At 63.4% G+C, this 17,165-nt stretch overlaps 1 protein-coding gene across 7 annotated transcripts in view; it reads left to right on the top strand.

Annotated features, from left to right (window-relative positions):
- Positions 1-1,854: 1,854 nt before the first annotated feature.
- Positions 1,855-17,165, top strand: part of ATP2B4 (ATPase plasma membrane Ca2+ transporting 4) — a 39,599-nt gene continuing 24,288 nt past the window's right edge. For 5 of the 7 annotated variants that reach the window (XM_082068981.1, XM_082068974.1, XM_082068978.1 and 2 more), the window contains exon 1: positions 1,855-1,998. The gene's annotated coding sequence lies outside the window, so the exon portion shown is untranslated. Of the gene's footprint in view, positions 1,999-13,992; positions 14,115-17,165 lie in introns of those variants that run through there. The other 2 variants (XM_082068975.1, XM_082068977.1) reach the window with 2 other exon arrangements.

Consider the following 17,165-nt stretch of genomic DNA (forward strand, 5'->3'; position numbering starts at 1 on the left):
CCGGAGGCAGGAAGGCTGATTTCCTTTCGGGAGTCCAAATCCAGATGGTCAGAGATTCTTTCCAAGCTCAGAAAAACCTGTTTTAAAAGGCTATTATGTCTCAATGGCAGTTTCGCATCCCAGCCCAGTGGAAGCACTGTCTGCCGTCTGCACCGCCATCTATTTTTCAAGCTGTTTGCCAGTCACCTCGACCCAATGTGGTCAGCACCGTCTGCTTTCCATTCTCGTGGAGGGGGAGCCGGGCACCCGCTAAAAGCCATGTGTTTGTTCCCATTTTCTGCAGTGGGCGAGCCATGGAGCCGAGAAATGCAAGATGCTTGAGCTCGTTTCAGGATACAAGGTTTGCTCTTGTCATGAGAGTCTCCAGCCTTGGAGTGTTTTATGTTAAGAAGGAATAACCCCATCTACCTCCCCAGGAAAATGCCAGAGCACCCCACCACTGAGGATGAGCAAGGAGTTGCCAGCCCAGGCCCCTTCCCAAAGCACAGGAGCAGGCTCATGTGCTGCAAGTTACCGAAAAGATGCAGAGACTTCAGCACATCCAGCACTAGCGGCTCCAAAGCCATTCCGTTGGCTTCAAACAGCTGCCCGTGCACCAAACCTGCGCCGCGGCCAGCGGGCGAGCGAGCAGCTGCGCTCCCCGCCAGCCGGGCGGCAGCGGTTCCACCGGTGCACGGTTTGGATAGCGGCTCCGCAAGGCCGGGGGGGAACTCCCCCGGCAAAGGGCCCAAAGCGTTCGCTCTCCCAGCACAACCGGCCTCCCGCAGCACCGCGTTGCCCTGGGACTGCTCAGGAATGCAAAATTATTGAGGTGCAGGCCCTCAAGGGGGGAAAAACAGCGTTACAAGCGCTAATTAGGGCTTGTGCGTGCACAGATGTTCCACTGGTTTAACTTGAACCGGGTTGCGTGCCCAAACGTGGGGCTACAGGCAGGATTAAGGCCGATTTAAGGTTGCCTACGCCCGGCGCTGCTGCACCGATGCCACGCTGTGCTTTCGGTTCAGCCGCAGCGTTTCACGCACGTTTCAGTGAAGATTTTTCTCCTTTTTGCGTCTAAAATAAAGGGTGAGGGTCAGATCTGCCCGGGTGGAGGGACAATTCTCTATGTTCAGCCCTCTGCAGCTCCAAGAGTGTGTGTCCCCCTCCCGAGTGCTGCTGTCACCCAAGGGACAGTCGCTCTCGGGGATGTCAGAGGACTGTGCCCCACGGTTTGTGGGGCTGGGCACACCCCAATGGGCACACGCCAGCTCCTGGTGGTCAACCACAGTGCCCATGGGGAACCCCAAAACCACAGAGCCCATGAGGAACCCCCAGACAACAGCGCCTGTGAGGAGCCCTGATTTTGCCACTGCTCACGGTGCTCTGGAGCGGAAGCTCCAGGACTGCAGCGGGGAGGGCTTTGTGCATTGGGATACCCCCACTTCTTGGGGTAACTGTGCTGCCCTGTGCGGGGACCCTCCCTGCTTGGGGGTGCGTGCACCACACTGCCGTGGGGGGGTACCCACGCTGTTTGGGGGATACACTCTGCAGTGCTGTGGGGAGGGCCCCATGCTGGCTAAGGAGTGCTTGCACAGGGGGTCCCCATGCTGCTTGGGGGTGCATGCACCACCCTGCCCGGGGGGTGTCCCCAAATTATCTGGGGGTGCATGCACCGTACTGCCATGGGGGTCCCCATGTTGCACACACGGTTCTGCCCGGGGGTCCCCGCGGTGCACCCACAATTCTGCCCGGTTGGGGGGTGCGGACCCCGCCCGTTCCCTCCCGTCCCCCTTAAGCAGCCGACGGGGCGGGCCCGCCACCTTAAGAGAGCCCCTCCCCCGGCGGGCTGGGACGAGCCTTCCTCGGCCGGGCTCTGCAAGGCTCGGCTCGGCACGGGTTGCCATGACAAGCATTTTCTCCCGCTAGCTCCGGGACCGCTCCTCCGCCGCCCCCCCCCCATCACCCCATGGCCAGCCGAGGGGGCTCCGCCGCCAACCGGGCGCCGTGGGGGCTTTGCCGGTGAGTGTGGGGTGGGGGTCCCGTGGGTGATTAACGGCTGTTTGGGCGATCGCACGGCCCCACCCGCCGCGGGTGGTGCCGGGGGTTTAAGCACCCGCCGCGGGTGGGGCGGTATTTTCACCCACTCCAGTCTCTCCCAGTATGTAGCGTTTTGTGCACTGGGGTGCAGCAGGTGGGATTGGGGGGGGCGGTTTCCCGGGTGGGTTGGGTGCCCCGCGGTCCTTTTGTGTGGGTGGGGGTGTCTGCGAGGCCCCCGGTTTCTGGGGGTGGGTGGGAACGCGCTCCGGTTGTATCATGCAACTTGTTGCCTGCCCTTGATTGGGGGGGGCGTGGGGCTCCCTGTCGCGCGTGTTTTTAGAGGGCAGCGTGTTGTGGCCATGCAAAGGGGGGGGTAAAGGGGGGGGGGGGGGGCAAGATGCGACCACCGTCTGGGTGATGCCACCGTCCATCCCAGGCCACGCTGCAGCTCGGCACTGGTGCTGGAGGGAAGAGCGGGGAGGGGGGAGCGCTTTGCGGCAGCCCCAAGGACAGAGCGGGGGAAGGTGCTGCGGGGGCGGCTGTGCCCACCCGTGGGGCAGCGAAGGGTGCTGGTCCCTGCCCGGAGCGGGGTGAACCCGGGCGGGGTGTGCGTGGGGCCCGATCCGGACACGGGAGGGGCGGGATGGCAGAGAGGAGCGAGTCGGGGGGGGCTGCTGGGTGTTTGCCCGCGCCAGGGCCAGGCACGACCCCTCCTGCCTGCAGCGTTTGGGCTCATCAGACCCACGGGAGGAATGGAAAAATTAAAAGAAGGTAAAAAAAGAAGCAAAGCGGAGAGGTTGTGGCCCACATGGGCAGCAGGCAGAGCCTCTTCCGCCTCCTGCCTCCAGCGCTCTGCCCGCATCCCAGCGCTGCCCGTGCCGCGGGCTGCAGCCTCCCGGCGTCCGTCCTGGGGGGACACAGCCGGATCGTGCCCCTCGGGGGGTCTGGGGGAGCCCCCGGCACTGGGGGGTTGTGTGGGGCTGGGTGGTCCCTCCCTGCTCTGCCGGAGATCTTGAGTGGGGAGGGAGCAGAGGAGGGACAATAGGTTATTGTGCTCTTATCTCTGGAGACCTGAGGTTGGGTGGGGGTTTGGATTGCAAATCTCAAACCAGTGCAGCCTGTTTGTGCCCGTGGACAGGCAGCCCGGCCAGGACAGGGGGCAGCGGGCTGGGCCGAGCTGAGTGCTCGGAGCTGGGGTGCCCAGAGCTGTCCTGGGGCTGGGGGGCACCATTCCGCGCCCCCACCTCAAACGGGCACAGCGCCTGTGCTGTCGGCTGCTCCGGCGGGCAGGCTCTGCGCTGGCTGCCTGCTCTGCCTGGCTCCAGACAGTGCCCTCAATCTTTCGCTTCCTTGAGCACCGAAACGCACCTAAATTATTTAATCATGAGCGAAGAGAAGCTGACGCCCCCGCGCTCCGCCAGCCCCACCCCGCAGTGGCATGGGGTTCCCTTCCCGGCTGGGTGTCCTGCGAGCTGTCCCCTCGGTCACCCCAGGAGCTCCCCCCGTCCCTGGGGATGGCGTGGGGTCAGGGCCGGCTGCAGGTGCCCCCCAGCCCCAGGTAGCGGGTGCTCTGCCAGGGCGAACACAGGGAGCTGGGTGATCTCAGGGCCTCCCAAAACCTACGTGCCCTTTGATCCCCCAAAGCCTGTTGGCAGTGGTTGACTCAGATATGTGGGTTTTCTGCCCTGTGCCAAGGCGGGTGCTGCACAGGAGGTGCCTTTGCCAGGACAGTGGTGCCAGCAGAGCTGGGCAGTGCCCAGGGCAGCGCGGTAGAGCTTCCCCGTGCCCCCACGCCCCTTGGGGTGCAGGTTCGTCCCACCCTCGCCAGCGGGGCCGCGGGTGCTGCCCGGGGAGGGGACACGCGGGACCTCTGCGGAGCCTCGGCTCCCTCCCCGCGGGAGGGGAGGTGGTGCAAGCGCTGCAGGTAGAGGCTTGAGAGGGCAAAGGGTGGTGTTGGGCGGTGGTGTTTTTTTCGGTTGAGATGGTGACGGAGGGAATTCCCTGCCGTGGGTCCGGCTCTGGCGCGCTCTGCGTGCGGAGATCTCTGGCTGCTGGCGTGTGCCGCGGCTGGAGCGTCACCGTGCGCCCCGGGAGCCGGGACCTGCCCGCTGGAGCCCCCCGGGGGCCGGGCAGGGAGGGCCGAGCTGTGGCACAGGTCCTTGGGCAGGGTGAGTAAGAGCAGGGAGGGACTGCTGCTCCTCTCTGCTATTGTTTTGCAGCAGAAAGAGCTGGGGTGGAGCTGTGCCTGGAGTTCCCCCTCTTCCCCAAGGCCTGCCCCAGCTGCCTGCGCTGGGAGATGAGTCTGCTCCTTCCCTGCCTGCGCCTCGCAGGGGCTGCGGGTTCCTTTGGCTTGTTGTTTTTCCTTTTTCTTTTTTTTTTTTTTTAATTAATTCCCTGCTAGGCCACGAGTGGAGTTTGCCCGCAGTGTCTGCACACGCCTGTTGCAGCAGCGCTGGAAGGAGCCCGGGGGTTCTGGGGACACGGGGCGCCCGGTGCTGAGCTCTGCAGCAGGGACTCGCTGCCGATGCTGTGCGCTGCTGCTCCCCTGGGAAGGACCGGCAGCTGCTCGGGTTCCTCCTTGCCCAGGGCCCCTCCCTGCCGGGGATGGCTGCGCCGCGCTTGGCAAATCACCGCTGCTCGCCGGGAGCCGGAGGAAAACCTGGGTTAAACCCCCGGCGAGCGTGGGGAGGGAACCCCGCTCTGCTGGGGTGCAGCTGTGCCAGGGACCGGGCTCGTGGTGGGAGCCCAGGGGAGGAATGCGGTGATGCTCGGTGTGACCGTGGCAATGGGATGCAGATCCTTTGGTGGGGAGGCGGCTGCTGCAGTGCAGCAGCTCCTCGGTGCTCCCCGGCTCCTCGGTGCTCCCCGGCTCCTCGGTGCTCCCCACCGCCCGTGTCTGGCTCCTGGGAGCGGGTCCAGGCAGGGGGAGGGATGCTGGGCGATGCCTGTTGGCTCCCTGGAGCCCTCCTGCTCAGGGTGCATGGCTTCAGCAATGTTGTTTCTGTCGGACAGGTGGGGATGTGGTGTGCAAAGGAGGAAATAAATCGGTGCGGGTGAGCTGGGAATTTGAACCTGTCCCTCTCCGCCTTGTGCTGTGCCTGGGAGGGGACAAGGACCCATCCGGTGGTGCTGGGGAGAGCGATGCTCCTGGCTGGGAAGGTGGCGTTGATGGTGGGAGGCTGGTCCATCTGTCTCCAGCCTCCTCGTCTCAAGATCAGTGCGTGCAAGGGCGTCCTGCGATGAGGAGAGGGCCAGGCAGGTGACAAGGTGACAGCACCGTGCCGCTCTCTGCCCAGAGCTCTCTGCTGGGTTTCCCAGCGGCGCTGGGCTGGGGACGGTGTTTCGGGGTGCAGGGCCGGCCCTGGGGTCCCTCTGTGCAGCAGGCGCTGGGAGCCCCGTTCCCTGCCACCACCTGCCAGCGCTTTCTGAGCCCGAACTAATGAAACACTGACTTTGATGTTTTAATTAGTTGCTTTTGGCTTTAATGCAGAGGGATAATAGAGTTTCTGTGGACTTATAAAACCTGCCCCTCTATTTGTTCATTAGAAAAAGGAAAAAAAAAAAGCAGCTAACCCTGGATAGAGAAAGGAAGAAAGCAAATGCCTGAGACATGTGGAGCACATGACAACCCTCTGGTGTGTCACCCACCTGGATGGTGACTCTTTTAAAGCACTAATTAAGCAACTTAGATCCTCCGAGAGCTCTCTGTGAGTAACAGATGAGTTGGGTGTCCTCCTGCATTTGTGAGCTTCTGGGAGGTGTCTCGGATTTACCTGGGACAAGCTGATGCACAGCGACGTGGCCCTGGGGGGTTGGGAATCAGGGCCACGGGGTCCTGGCCAGGAGCATCGTCCCTCTGCCCACAGCACCTTGGCAGCAAAGCGAGGGGCTGGCACCGCTCTGCGATGCGTGGCCATGTCACCGCAGCCCTGGCAGATGCAGAGGGACGTGGGGACCCCGGCGCAGGCGTGGGGTGGGATGCCAAGCGCTCCCGGGATGGCTCGCGGGGACATCTGTCCTTCTGCATTGTGCCATCCCGTCCTAAATGCCGTATGGAGCGGGGGGAGCCGGGCTGGGGAGGGGGCACCGGGCAGCCGTGCCACCAGCTCCGCATGGTGTCCTCGGCCAGAATGCTGCGGTTCTGGGCACGGGAAGGATCGTCCTGCCGGGCAGTGCCAAGGGCTGGCTCGGCAGAGCTCCGGCGCTCAGCAAACCCTTCCCTCCCCACGGCACGAGGGCCTATGGTGAGCCCGCGGGGACACGCCGCTCCCCTGACACAGGGAGTGGGACAGTCCCCCCACCCCCGCCCACGGCAGCACCCGAGCCGGGACATGGCAGGTCCCCAGCACGGGGACTCCTTGCCAGGGCGGCAGGAGCCAAGTCAAAGCTTTGGCCGGTTGTCCGTGTTTTATGCTGACGGGGAAACTTTTGCTTCTACGCTTCCATGGCAGGGATGAGTCGGCAGCTGGGCTGAGCCGAGGTGCCGACAGCCCGAGGAGCCCAGTGCTGCTGCTGGGGGGCAAGGCTCCATCCCCCCCTCTTCTTGGTTTTATTTTACGCGCTACCCGTGTGTTTTCCCGGGGCGTGCGGGCAGCGAGCGGCTGCTGTGCTGGGCAGCGCGGCGCGTAGGAGTCCCTACCCGGAAGAGTTTGTCCGGCGGGGCCGGGGAGGGAGGAATCCGATCCCTCCTTTTCCCAGGCTGGGATCCCGGCTCGCTCCGCTCCCCGCGGCCCCGGCCGCTCCCCGGCCTCCGCTCCATCCCGGCGAGGGCTCCGCGCTGCCGATCCGCCACCGCTCCACGGCCGCCGGCATCTCCTCTTTGTCTCCTCAAAAGGTCAGCCCTGCCGAACTCACCGCCATCCGTTAAGGGGCCGTAAATAAGCCAGATCCTTCTGCCGTGGGGCCGTGGCAGCCGCCGGCTCCTGGGCTGGTCCCGGCATCCTCCTCTTCCTCCCCAGGGAGAGGAAGGGCTCGTGTCGTGGAAGGGATTGGTGGTGCCAGGCGGGGGCTGAGTGCGGAGCCTGGGAGGCGGTGGGGTGGGCTGAGGCCCGAGGCGTTCGCTGCAGTGGTAAAAGCGACGAGCCAAGGGCTGCTCGCGGGCTCCTGCCTTCCCCCGGCTAAAAATAAGCCGCCAGCCCTCGGGGTGCTGCCTCTGCTCCCACGGGGCCGGGGGTGGGCAGGGGGCGAAGGCGGCGGGGATGGGATGGGATGGGATGGCGGGGAGCTGGGCTCCAGGGTTGCAGGGCTCGCCTGGGGCTTGGCGTGACCTTTGCTCTTTGAGCATCGGATCCAGTGATCGGATTTTCAGGTCTGGGCTCAGATTTCGGACAGAAGGTGTCTGATTTTCAAGCCGGTTTCCCGAGATGCTAATTAAGGACCCTGCTGCAGCAGCCGGAGCTTTACTGTCCCTTCGCCACCTCTCGCTTGCCCGGGGGGGTGCTGATGGCCCTGGCCACCCCCCGGTGTGCCCTCGGCTTTTCTTGCCCTTTTTTCCTGCTTGGAAATGCTGATGCTTCGTCTCTCTCTGCTCCAGCCCCCCTGGAGCCTTTGTGGCACAGAGTCGCGGTGCTCCAGCTCTTCATCTCCCTTCCCACCATCTCAACTGCTACTTAAAAGTGACCCCGGGTGGTTTGGGCACTTGGCTGCTGCGGGCCGCTCTCGGGCTGCATGGATGGTTTTTAACGGGTGTTGGGAAAGCCTTGCTGGTGGCATCTTGCAGGCAGCTGAGGGACACAAGGGCGAGTGAGAAGGTGGCTCAGCCCTCGAGCATCTTCCCGTCTCATCCCCTCTGTGCAGGGGCTGACGCTCCCGCTCCGTTGGTTCTGCACTGGGCTGTGTCCCGGGGGGGCGATGGCTCCGGGCACAATCTGCTGGCTGTGAAATTCAGGGCAGGGTGTCTCATGTGCTACGTGGGGCTCCCAGCTGAGCGTGGCACCTGTGTGTGTGCCGGGAGAGCCGCCTCGGCTGTGTACGGACCCGTGCCGTGCCGTATCGCTGCAGCTCCGGCGGTGCCGAGCGTCCCGGTGCTGCCCACTCTGCAGGGGCTTTGTGCCGGTGCCGGGCTCTGCCGCGGGCACGTGGCTGTGCCAGCAGCACGGCCCCGGCACGGCTGCTGCCATGGAGACAGCCTGGGGGTGACCCAGGCCGGGAGGGAGCTCGTGCTCCAGCGTGAACCCGAGTTAAATATTACTCCTGCCGCTGGAGCAGGGAGGCTGGTGCGAGGAGGGAGTTTGCAGGGAAATGGGGACAGGCTGGACTTGCGGCTGTGCCGGGGCTGTTTGGTGATGCTGGCAGCCGCTCGTGCCAGGCTGGTGATGGAAGAGTGCGGCCAATCTTCCCTGGGTGTCCCGGTGCAGATGTGGCCGTGAGTCACATCATCCTGGTCGGGAAAGCGCGGGGACCCAAAACTTCAATGGGAGCAGCTGCGCAGGGTGCTGGTGGCCCCAGGGCTGGGTCCCCAGTGGGTCCCGCTGTCCCCAGCCCGTATCCCATGGGAGCAGGGCTGTGCTCACCACTGGGGCGCATCTGCAGAGCTGGGGGGACCCTTCTCATAGCCAGAAACCCCCGTGTCCCAGTGTGAGCTACGAAAGCGCGAAGCTCCACAGCCTGTGTTTTCCAGTGTGACTTGTGCCGGCTATTTTTAGTTGTCCAAATTAAGCTCGCCTAAATGATGTCTTTTGAGGTTTATTTGAGGGAGGAGGCCTGAAGTGGTGTTATTTCCCAAGTGACGAATTGCTCTATACGCTGACCCCAAATGGACTGTCCAAAAAAGCGAAGGGAAGGACCAAACCAGCTGACTGTTTGGGCAGCGTTTCCTCCCCGAGAGCCGCTGGGCACCTGGGGTGTTCCCGAGCGAGCAGGACATCTCCTGCGGGAAGGAGAGAGCGAAGCAGCCAAGACGTGCTTCACCTCCCATGGGGGAGAAACCAGCAGAACCTCGTCCCGCTCCCCGCTCCCACATCCCCAGGGATCCGCTGTGCAAATGCGTCTGCCCCGCGGGGCATTCAGTCCACAGGCTGCTCTTCCCAGGGGCAGCTTGAATTATTTGGCACGTGCTGGGTGCCAAATGGAGCCGGTTGTGGCTCCCGGAGGAGACGGCTGGTTTGCCTGATGGAGGATGAGGCTGGAGCTGTGGGCTGGGGGGTTGAGGTTTGCTCTGGAGGTGCCTGTTTTGGGGAGACCTGCCTGAGGGTGGTGGAGAGGTGGCTGCGCTGGTACCCAGCACATGCTCAAGGGTTGGGTGCAGCTGGTCCCTTGGGTGCAACCATCAGGCTCTGGTGAGCCAAAACCCTTCAGCAACACGCTCCAGCTCCGTCCGCCGCTGAATTCCCTTGTGCTAGCTCCCAACCCACTGCCTTTCATCTATTTGCTTCCCTTCTTGGTGTTGTTTTCCCACTCTTTCCATCTCTCCCCATCCACACCCGCCATCTGTGGACACACTCGCCTTCTGTGCGCCTGGTTGCACTTCGCTGGGCACCAGTTTGCGTGTCCCACAGCACCGTTACCCAGCGCTGGCTGCAGGAACGGCCCTTCCTCCTCCTCCTCCTCTTCCTCCCTGCAGCACCCGGGTGTTTCTCTGCAGGGCAGCAGCCGGGGAAACCTCTCGCTCCTGCAGTTGAACGTGAAATGCATCAAATCCTTGCAAGATGTTGCAGACGGTGCTTTGTGCAGCACGGGGGGAACTTGTGCTGCGTGCAGGTGTCCTCTGCTCCCCGCGGGCAGATGGAGCCTGGAGGTGTTTCCTGCCCTGCCTGGCGCTTCCATTCAGGGGACTGTCCCTTTTCCCTTTGGAAAGGACAATGAGGGATCCTCCCTTCCTCCTCCCGCTTGCCCGGACGCAGCTGCTGTTTCTCAGCCCCCGAGGCCTTGCTGTGCTCCTTCCCGCCCGAGGTGATCCATTTGGGGAAAGAATCGCTAAGAAGGGACCCAGAAAAGAGGCAGGGAGGGTGGGGGCTCCCTGAATCTCAGCCTCCAGTACGCTGGGTGTGGGGGGCAGAGCAAGTCCGAGTGGTGCTGGGGCACCACGAATCAAGCGATGAGACTTGCTTTTTGCATTCCCACTGTCCTTGTTATGCAGAGAGCAAAGAACAGCTGCCCTGAGCTTGCCTGGGCTCAGAGGATGGTGGAAAGGCTGATGGAGAGGATGGTAGAGGACCAGCCGGGAAAATGTGGGGGCAGAGGTGCCTGAGCCTTGGGAGCGGAGGGGATTAGAGCTGCTGAACCGCCCTGGGTAGGACGCTCGGGGCAGGGGGTGGAGGGGAGTCCTGCCCACACAGAACCCCGCGCACCGGCTGGGTTGTGCATTTTCCCAGCTGGGTGGTGAGCGTCCCCAGCCCGTCTGTCCCCGCGTCCCCAGCCCGTCTGTCCCCGCGTCCCCAGCCCGTCTGTCCCCGCACCCCAGCACCAGCCCAGTGACACTGGGGGGCCGCTGGGAGCCGCTGGGAGCCGGGTCGCGTCGCCGGCCGCTCGCTTTGCTCCCTGCGGATCGCCTCGCTCTGTTTGCCTGCCTGCTTCGCTGCTTATGCCAACAAAACGCCCCTAACACCCGGATTGCGGCAGTAATCTCTGCCCTATCGCTGCTAAAGCTGCTATTATCCCCAGATTAGCGGTGGTGCTTAGATACCCACCTGTATAAATGCCGGTGATAGGCAGGGACTGTTCCAAAGCCGCCCACGGCTCTTGCGCCTCCGGGTGCAGCCAGGACAAAGTGGCTGGTGTCCGGCTGTCACCTCGGGTGACCCCGGGGCCGTGCCGGGCTCCGCTGTGCCACGCGGGGCTGGTTTCTTCCTCTTGCTTGGAGGCTGGGCGGAGATTTTGGGAGCTGGGGTGATTTTGCTGTGAGGTTTTGCTCACTGGGGTGGGGGTGCTGGGTGGTATGAGCCCCAAGACGCAGTGGGGTCGTCTGCTCCCCATGGCGTGTGGCCCCCGCGCTGCAGTGTCTTTGCATGGACTCAGCCCAAGCTCTGGACCCTTGGCTGGACTGTGGAGTCGGCGGCATGGCCGTGGCTCAGGTCCGGATTTGGGGACTGGAGGGGACGGTCCCCAGCTCCCGCTGGGAATGGCGCACACGGTACCTGTGGGGACGTTGGTGCCGGTGCCATCGGCACCGAGCGATGCAGCAAACCCTGCGGCGGGCGCTGAGCCAGCCTCTCCACAACGGCTCAGCATAGGTAGGGCGACTTTTAAATATATCGGCACTTAATTAAAGCACGTTAACGGTTTTAAAATGCATCAACACCTAGTGCAGGCAGAGGACATAATGATGCCAGGAGCGCGTTAGCTGGCGGTGGGTTACCTTGGGGCTGTGGCTGGCGCTTGTGGGAAGTGCAGCTCTAACAAAGAAGCTTTGAAGAGCATATCAGGTGCGTGTTTTCCCCATATTTTCCCCACCCAGCGTGACGTGGCTCCCGCTGCCCTGGGCCGGGGCTCCGGCTGCAGGATGTGGGGGACAGGGACCCCAGGACCGTCCTGTGACACTCTGCCTTGTCCCACCACTGGCTGGGATCAGCTCTTCCTTCCCCGGCCCCTCCCCGTGCTCTCCTGGCCCATCTGGCTCTCTCCTCTTATTTATTGGGACGTATTTTCCAGGCTCTGATCTGCCTCTTCTGCAAAGCTGCTGCTCTGCCCAGATTTGATCTCCCGATGGTATCACGGGCTTTGCTCTGCAAGGGTCTAATTTGGTGCCCGGGATGCAAGCTTTCTTCCCTCGTATAAATATTGCCTTTCGGTCCTCTGCGTCTCTCCCGCTCTCCCTCCCTCCCTTTAATTAGACTTCTTACTGCATGGAACAGTTTGCAGTTATATATGGAAAACAGCCTACACTTTCCCAGGAGCGGGGCATGTCGGGAAGGGAAGCGGCGAGCAGCCGGCGCGCTCTCCCTGGGAGCGCCTGTGTTTTTCCTATCGCAGACACGCTTCTTGCCGGCTTTATTTCGTTTAACCCTTTGGGGCGGGCAGGGGGCTCACGGCCCCCGCTGGTTGCTTCATCTTCACCTGCAAAATCCCCGTTCTGCTTGGATTTTTAAAGGAAAGGCTGGGCAACCCACCAGCTTTCCCTGTGGGCTCAGACTTGCCTTCCCCTGCCTCAGTTTCCCTTGCTGCAAACGAGAGGGGGACTTTTAAATTATTATTATTGCTGCTGTTTTGGGGTTTTTTTGTATGGGCTCTTCCTCCCCACCAAAGCGGGGCAGGAGGAAGCCGCTCATCACGGTGCTTTGGCAGAGGAGGTTGGTGCTGTGCTCACCCCGGTGCCTCCATGGGTGTTGGGGTGCTGTGGGGCTCCCCTGGCAGCATCGCGACACCCCAGGGGCTCAGCCTCTCCTCCTGGCCTCCAGAAGCAGCAAATGCTTCTCCCAGCGCTGCTGGGAGGAAGTGACGGGACCTATTTTAAGCCCCCGGGGATGTTCAGGGTAGGAATCCCCTGTCCCTGTGTAAGACTGCTAAAAATATCCCGGCTGTACCCTCGTGTCCTGGCCGATCGCTCGCTCGTTCTCTGGGTCTTGTTTGGCTTGTGAGACTCCCTTGTGCTCTGTAGGTCGGGTTTTGCCTGCTGGTTTTTTGCTTTATTTTAAGCCAAGCTGTGCCTTCGCTTCCTGGACAGGGTGCGGAAAGGTGGGAGCCGGGTTCTCCTCCCCGCTGTTGCACTCAAGCGTGGTGCTGCCTCAGTTTCCCCATCCGCGTGTTGTCACTGCCAGGGAGGTGCTCATGGGCTGCCCTGTCTGCTGGGCGCCCACAGGGGCGGCTGAGCTGCCCGGAGCATCCCTGCCTGTCCCCTTTGTCCCCTCGCTTTAAATCCCGTCCTCCCGCCGCCGGGACGCGGCTCCGGCCGCTCCGTGTGCCCGAGGCTGGGGGGCTGCAGGTGTCGCGTTTGCTGGGGTTCGCTGGCTGCGTGCTCGCGCATTCCTCCGCCGCCGCGCTACCTTGTAAAGCACAAAAGAATAATGAGAGGAGCTGGGGTGATTTAGTGCAGGCGCCGGGAGAGAAATACCAAGGCCTTAGATGGAAACATTCCCCTTGACAGCTCGCCTGGAGACTCCCTCTTTTTTTTCCTCTCCACCCCCCTGAAATTCCTGGGCTGTGCGCTCTGGGCGCTCCTCTGGGCGCTCCGTGGCACGGGGAAGCCCCAGGGGCAGATTCCTGAGCCCCTGACACGGGTGTGCAGGTGGCTTTGGGCACGGGGACGTGTCCCGCTCGGGCAGCGGGTGTTGGGGGGCAGCGGGTGTTGGGGAGCAGCGGGTGTTGGGGAGCAGCACCAGGGCTCACCGCACCCCCGATGTTCCACGCCTCCGCAGCGCGCCCGGCGCTCTCCTGCCTCCAGCCTCTTCCCCGCCTTTCGCTGGAGCTAATTGCTGCCTTGGGCATGCAAAAAACCCAACAGTTTTCCTACCTTCGTTAAGAGGAGGTGAAATACTTGCACAAACGGAGCTGCGGCAGCTGTAATTAGCGGCTGATGGCAGCCGCTGGCGTTCCCTGCGGAGCAGCCTGCGCGGGGAGATGCGCTTGTGGAGAGGGTCACCTCTGTCTTTCGCTTGTGCTTTCCCTGTGACCTTGACCCCTGGTGACATCCTTGCTGTTGGTCCCCGCAGCGCAGCGGGAGGCAGGAGAGGAGGAGGAGGGTGGTGTGAGGGTGTAACGCAGCTCGGGGCGGGATGACGCTGCGTGTTCTTCCCCATCCATGGTCACTTCAGCGCCGGTGTTCGTGTGTTTTGCACCCTGAGTGGGGACGAGCGTGCAAACCCGGCTGGGGGGTGGCAGCTTGTTTGGGGCCGTGAGCCCTTCCCTGTGCCGCTGCACGTGGCGGCGCTGGGCGCGGGTGCTGGCGGTGGCTGCGTGCGCGGCGCTCGCCGCGCGGTCCTGCCGCGCTCTTGGCACCGAGCGAGCGGTGAAGCGTGTGCCGCGGCGGAGGCGCGTGGGAGAAATACTACGGGCTCTGCCGCCCGTGGGCTGGCGCAATTCATGCTGCAGCAGCAGGGGAGGGTGGGGAGCTGGTGACGGTGACACCCCGGGGCCGGCAGCTCCTTCCCGCGCCTCCGACAACACGTGTCGCTCCACGGCAGGGACCGCGCGTGACAGCGTTACACGTTGCCTACGGTAACCGGGTGCTTTCTGTGTGTGTGTGTGTCCCCCTCCCACCCTGGCGTCACCTCCGGCGTCCCAGCGCGCAGACGGGGGGTGCGGAGGAGTCGGCACCGCGTGGGAGTTTGGGAATTTGAACTCGCCGCCGTGGGGCCAGCGGGTCCCGCCGTGGGGATGCGGGAGGAGGAGATGCCGCGGTTCCCGGGCGCTGCCGCGGGGCAGCTGCTGGGTCAGTGTAGGAGAAGCCTTGAGCTCCTGCTGACCCCACAGCGAATTTCCACCGGAGCTGGTGTTTGCGCGGTGAGGACGGCAGATCCCGGGCTGCGGCGTCACCCCGCGCTGTGCACCGCCACTCGCTTTCCTGGCTCGGCATTGCTGCCGCTGAGCCGTGCGAGGCCCCAGCGCTTCCTGGGTGTTTGGCTGGTTCCATTTCCAGCTGCAATGCCCTGGGGGGCACGTTTAGTCCCCACAGTGTTGCAAAATGAAGGCTGGGAGCTTCCTCTCCCGCTGCATTCCAAGGAAAATGAGAAGGTGTTGCAGTCGCTGAGGTTTCTCTCATCCCGGGATTTTGGCTCGTGCTTTACCCGTCCCCGTGTGCAGCGCCCTGGGTGCCGCAGCTGCGGGGCGCGTGTCGCTGGGGTTTCCCACTGGGGAGGGAAATGCTGCCGTCCCCTCCCCGGGGCGCAGCAAAGGAAGCGGATGCCGCGGTGGGAAGAGGCAGCAGCGAGGAGGTAACGTCCTGTGGGTGACACGGTGCCAGCCCAGGGGAGGCCCAGTGGGGGACCACGGCTGGTCCCTTCCTCTCCCGAAACACCCTGCTCCGGCAGCAGCGCTTAATGGCTCTCGTGGTGATTTTCCTGGTAGATGCAGCCACCCCCGTGGCTTTTCGGCCCCCTCTCCCACTGGAGCATCGCAGCTCCCAGCGGCGCCGGTGGGTGCTGAGCAGTGCTGGGGTCCATGGGAGGAGAGCCAAGAGATCTGCAGCATCTCTCCCAGGACGTTTTTGGATGAGCGGACAGGGAAAGGTGCTTCAGGGCCATTGTTCTGCTTTAATTGGCTCCTTTGGCTTTTGGAGCCTGCGTGTCGATCCGTCCGTGCGGCTGCGCTCCGGGCTCGGCGCCGCCTCTCCGCTGGGACCGAGCTCGGCTTCGGGTTTCCACAGAGAACAATCTGAAACCCAGGGCAGGGAGGGTAATTTCAGGGTTTGAGGTTTGGTGGGTTTTTTTTTTCTCCCCATTTGGCAACATAAACAGCATCCCTGACAGCTTTACACTGAGTTTGCCATGGCAACCTACAGCCGCCGTGTGTTCCAACACCCCAGCCCGGAGCAGAGGAGGAGACGGACCCCGAGGGGCTGGACGGCCCGAGCGAGGGCCGGCGCGGGGTGGGGGTGGCGCCTGTCCCAGTGACCCCGGGCAGGCCGGGAAAAGGTGATAAACTTTGATCCAAATAACCTGAGGTTTGGTCGGTGGGCCTGATCCTGCCCGGCTGGGTTTGCGGTTCCGGGCAGGGCAGGTGGTGCTGGGTGTTGCTCTTCTTTGCCATGGTGCTTTCTGCCCCGGATGGTGGAAGTTTAGCAGGAGCTTGATTTTCCCCCTTTTTCATGGGTGAAATAACCCATGAGCTCGGTCAGGGCTTGTTCCATGTCTGCTCACCCGCCGGGGTGGCCGGGGTGCCCTGCGGGGTCTGGGCAGAGTGCGCTGAGCTGCGCAGGGATCAGGGACCAGAACTGGCACCAGCAGGACCGCTCGTGGCTTGGCCGAAGGTGCCACATGTGACATGTCCAGCTGGTTTTTCTTCTATTTTGTCCTTCTTGTCCCTCCCCGAGCAGCCCGCTCTCCTCTCCCCCACCCTCAGACCCAGCGGGTCCCTTTCCTCGTGCCACAGCCGCTTCGCTGCCCACGCTGGGGGTGCCGAGCGCCCCCGGGCCCCGTCGCTGGCCGGCGGCCGCTCTCCCCAGCCAGGACGGAGGTGTAATGCAGCCGTTTATTATTCCGGGCAGGTTTGTCTGCAGCACCGGCCTCTCTGCTCCTCGCCAGCGCTCCCTCCTTCCCGCAGCCTGCACGCTCCTTCCCCCGGCTGCTCTCTGGGTCCAGGGGGTCCGTGTCCTTTCCCACCGCCACCCCCAAGCGCCTCTTTGCCTGCAGGGACCCTTGTCCTGCTCGGGGACACAGTTTGGGATGTGCCAGAGCGCTGCTGGAGGATGGGGATGGATCCTGCCCAGCCTGTCCCGTGCTGGTGTGATGGGGCAGAGAGGGGCCAGGAGCGGGTCTGTGACCCCCTGGGCTGGGGCTGGAGGAAGATGCTCCAAGCAGGTGGCAAGAACCTTCCACGGTCCCTCCTGCGTCCCCAGCGCTGCGGGAGGGAAGGAGCCGCACGCCTGGGCACAGGCTGGGGGTGATCGGTGCCCCGTGGGCTCCTTCAGGGGTAATTATGGGTTTGGCCGTTACAGCATTAATTAACTGTCTTTCTCTTAACCTCTGAGCTCTCCTCAGAAGATGTTAGTTGCTATGAAAGAGGGGAAAATTAGTGTGTTGAGGTGGGGGGAATTATCCTCTTTTTCTCTTGATCAGCAGGAGTCTACTTAATTGGAGCTGCCGTCTCCTACCTCCTGCCGCTGGCAGCTTTCGTGCCTTTAAATGATGGATGAGCTGGGCTCCGCGAGGAGCTGTGGGGTGACCGGGCATGGGCAGGGATGCTGGTGGCCCAGCGGGTGCTGTGATCTCTGCTTTATGGGGCAGCAGCAATGCTGTGCCCCCAGGGTGCAAGTTTGGGTGCCCCAGGTGCCGCAGTGCGGCGGGGGGAGCGCGTCCCTGCGCTCCCATCCCTGCGGCTGCTGGACGGGACCCTCCCGTGCCGGTGGCATCGCCGGTGTCCCTGGACTTCAGTTGGTGCCTGTTGCCTCCTGATAACGCCGAGAGCCGCCCTGGGTGCTGCTGGCGGGCAGGGGAGCTGCTCGCAGGGGCGCCTGTGCAGGGAGGGGTTCGCTTTTTGGGGGTCTTGCTGCCCCAGGGGTTGCAAAGCTGGTGTGACCAGGGCTGCAGTTGGGGCTGTTTGCTGTGGGGTGGTGCTGG

Source organism: Streptopelia decaocto (assembly GCF_964273445.1).
Source record: "Streptopelia decaocto genome assembly, chromosome: 19".
In the NCBI taxonomy this organism is placed as follows: Eukaryota; Metazoa; Chordata; class Aves; order Columbiformes; family Columbidae; genus Streptopelia; species Streptopelia decaocto.